We start from the raw sequence: 4,157 nt of genomic DNA, 5'->3' as shown, positions 1-4,157 counted from the left end.
CTTATTTAAAATGAAGAATTTTTATGTAAATTTAATTTCCCGGTAACTCCCAAGGAATTTTCCATTGTAATAGACACTATTCATAAAGGAGTCGTTATGCTTCTAATGGAGTCTGTTACATCATCTAACACCTTTCCCATTTCTTTAGACCCATTTGAGTTCCCAGTAGGAAAACTGTGCTTTTGGTCACATCCTTCATCACGTAATTATGGAATTAGATCTCTTTCAAAAGGAGCTTGTAACAACTCCATATGTGGAGTCATATTGGAAGAATTTGGTTGACCGTATTGATTGGAAAAAAGTATGGACTCTGCCTTTGAAATACATAATAACTAACAAGGATAGAGAAATTCCATTCAAATTATTCCACAAATTTTACCTGGCTAAAGTTTTTTGTTTTTTTTTAATAAAATGTTTAAGTTAGATATAGATGCAAGTTGTTCTTTTTGTGGTGCCCCTAATGAAACCGTTCTTCATATCTTCTGGGATTGTCCTCACACGCAGCTATTTTGGGTCGAATTTTCTAGGTTTATTAACTGCAATGTGCTTCCGGGGTTCTCTTTGTTTTTTTAAGGATGTACTGTTTGGCTCCTGTAATGTACAAAAAGCTCAATTTAAATGGTAAATAGCACACTTATATAGTGCTTTTATCTTTCTCTCTTTTATCTGGAATGTCTCAGAGGTTTTTGTATTAAATACTGAACCTGGAACTACTGGTGCTCAGCCCAAACTTATTGAATCAGACGGTATGGATCCAAACAGATTTGAGATCAGTGGTTGCCATATATTTCATTCAGACTGACCAAAATAGCTTCAAAACTCTAATAAAGAGTCACAGAAAGTATGTAGCTTGGATATTTTAATACAAACCTTAATTAACTGTTTCAACACTGCAGTGTGTCAAAAGTGTCATGTACAACCATGATCATCTCACTGTTGTTGTTTTTTTTTCTTTGAGTTTCCATACTTTTGTAATTATATTAACAGGAACAATGACACATTTAATGTACACATTTAAATTCAATGCTCCAATTTTTTTCAGTGAACCTCAAAAAAGACTTAAATTAAGAAATATGTTTATTGTTTTCTATTCTGAAAAAAAAGGCACCATTTCTATTAAAAAAAGTTTTATTCTTCACTCGTCATCTGCAACTTTCTCCTGAAAAGAGTTCTCTACAGTTGGGGGTGTTAGCAGAACATGTAGGGGAAGAAGGAAATGAAACTGTAGATGTACTGACAAAAATATCGATAAAGCATGAAACAGATGAAATTCAAATACCATGAAGTAGAGCAGAGATTAAAACCATTATAAAGGAAAAGAGAGAGGAAGAGATGATAATTACGAGTCTTAGAATAGATCACGCTGACTTAAATCTAACATTACACAGAATAGGAAAACACCCCACTGGACTCTGCACACACTGCAATACACAAGAGACAGAAAACACATTCTGTTAGACTGCAAAAGATATGAGGAGGAAAGAACTGAGCTAGAGATGCAGATTGGAAAACAAAACATGACACTAAAGAATTTGCTGGGGAAAACATCTGGGAAAATACACCGTCCCCTAATAAATTATCTACAAAATACTTGAATAAGTCAGACTTTATTAATTTAGTATGAATATCTAGTATATAGTTTATTATTATTATTATTATTATTATTATTATTATTATTATTTATATTGTTATTGTAATTATTATCGGGGGTTTTGTCCGTGCCAATCTGCTGCCCACACTCCAGTCCAGTAGGAGGCGGTAATGCACCTTAAGTTGGTTTGCCAACCGTTATTAAAACCAAGGAAGAAGTTAGCATTACTGCTTAAAAAAAAAAAAAAAAAAAAAAAAACACACCACACCTGGTCATCCCAAAGCTTGCCGCCGCTCTGTCATGGGCTGAGGTACGAAAATATCCTTATTTTATCCACACAATATGTTTTATATTGTCTTTAAAGTATTTAAGGATGTTTACTGGACGTGTTGGTGAGTATTTCTGATTGTGAATTGTAGAGTTTAGGAGTTTAGCGTCGTTTATTCAAGCAGATGAGCAGCTGTGTTTTAGTGTACACAGGACCCGAGTATAGGGAGATAAACCTGGATCACTTCTACATTAATGAACACACAAGGAGAAATAGATTTAATGAGAAACAGAGTTCATGTTAAACATGTTAACCAGGTGTTTCACTCCTGAAAGAGAAGATGGACATCATGTGCATTCTTAAACTGTTATTAACCCTTTGCTGTCGAGCTCAAAACCTGAATTCAGATCCATATTTTACCTCCATGTTGGATAATGATTACAGTTCTGTGTTACATGCTGCTGCTCAGTAAATTTAAACAGGATTAGTTTAGTAAATTTAACCACAAATGGGTTTAATTTGATCATTTTGTCCACCTGGCAGTGGATGAAGTGCTCTGGTCTACAGCTTTAGCTTGTAGAAGTGGGTTGTGTTTATTGTCACATACTCATACAGTACAGTGAAATATTAGTTTGTTTTTGTTTACAGTTTGTTTAGGATTGAGATGTCTCCTGTGGAACAGTAACCGCGTGGTTCTGCTGGGGTTTGACCTCACACGTGTTGTGTTGTCTCAAGCTAATGAATGTTCTTAATCTTTATATTTGCTATATATGGTCATTTCCTTTCAAACAATCTACTTCCTGCTTCTTAAAAAAAAAACATTGCAGTTGAAAGATTTGTGAAAATATACTGCAGTACATTTTGTGTATGTATGAAATCATTTAGCACCTTTTGGATTGAGATACTTGCATTAGATCCATCACATGGTGGTATAAATGGAAATACAGGAAGTGTATACAGAAATTTGGCAGGCAGACAAGGGGAATTACCAGCAGAGGGCGCTACTGGCTTCTTAAATATCTGTTACACAAAGAACTCTTTGAGCATGTAAAGACATGATGGCAGCCATTTTAGAAGAGATTCTCATCTCCATGTAATGGTTTCAACACAGTGATGTTAAAAGTATTGAGTAAACCCATCACTGTCTCGCTGTTCTGTGGGCAATTTGTATAAACCTGTCTGGTATGGTATGGAATTGTATTTATATTAATTGTATACAATTGTATGCATGTGTGTTTAGGTGTGCACCTTAGCACTTGTTGTTATTCATTGTCAGACAGTGTTTGATAACTAAAATATCCCCCTGTCTCTCTTTTTTGCCAGTATCAGCCAGAGAAGGATGCCTTCCAGGAGTTTTTAATTTTATTTGTACAATTTATTTATTTAAACCACACTGTGGTATCGACTTTGGTATCATGTACTTTTGGTGGTATTGGTACCGAGTCCTAGATTTTTGGTATTGTGACATCCCTATGAGATACAGTGAGGTAAAAAAGTATTTGATCCCCTGCTGATTTTGTAAGTTTGCAAACTGACAAAGAAATGATCAGTCTATAATTTTAATGGTAGATTTATTTGAAAAGTGAGAGACAGAATAACAACAAGAAAATCCAGAAAAACGCATGTCAAAAATGTTATAAATTGATTTGCATTTAAGTTGTCTTTTATACAGGTAATGCACTGAGATTAGGAGCACACTCTTAAAGGGGGTAGCTCCTAATCTCAGCTTGTTATCTGTATAAAAGACACCTGTCCACAGAAGCAATCAATCAGTCAGATTCCAAACTCTTCACCATGGCCAAGACCAAAGAGCTCTCCAAGGATGTCAGGGACAAGATTGTAGACCTACACTAGTCTGGAATGGGCTACAAGACCATTGCCAAGCAGCTTGGTGAGAAGGTGACAACAGTTGGTGCGATTATTCGCAAATGGAAGAAACACAAAAGAACTGTCAATCTCCCTCGGCCTGGGGCTCCATGCAAGATCTCACCTCGTGGAGTTGCACTAATCATGAGAACAGTGAGGAATCAGCCCAGAACTACACGGGAGGATCTTGTCAATGATCTCAAGGCAGCTAGGACCATAGTCACCAAGAAAACAATTGGTAACACACTACGCCGTGAAGGACTGAAATCCTGCAGCGCCCGCAAGGTCCCCCTGCTCAAGAAAGCACATATACATGCCCGTCTGAAGTTTGCCAATGAACATCTGAATGATTCAGAGGACAACTGGGTGAAAGTGTTGAGGTCAGATGAAACCAAAATGGAGCTCTTTGGCATCAACTCAACTCGCCGTGTT

The sequence above is a fragment of the Ictalurus furcatus genome, chromosome 14 (genome assembly GCF_023375685.1).
Source record: "Ictalurus furcatus strain D&B chromosome 14, Billie_1.0, whole genome shotgun sequence".
Lineage (NCBI taxonomy): Eukaryota > Metazoa > Chordata > Actinopteri > Siluriformes > Ictaluridae > Ictalurus > Ictalurus furcatus.
The sequence above is the reverse complement of the archived record's forward strand: the minus strand, read 5'-3'. Positions refer to the sequence as shown.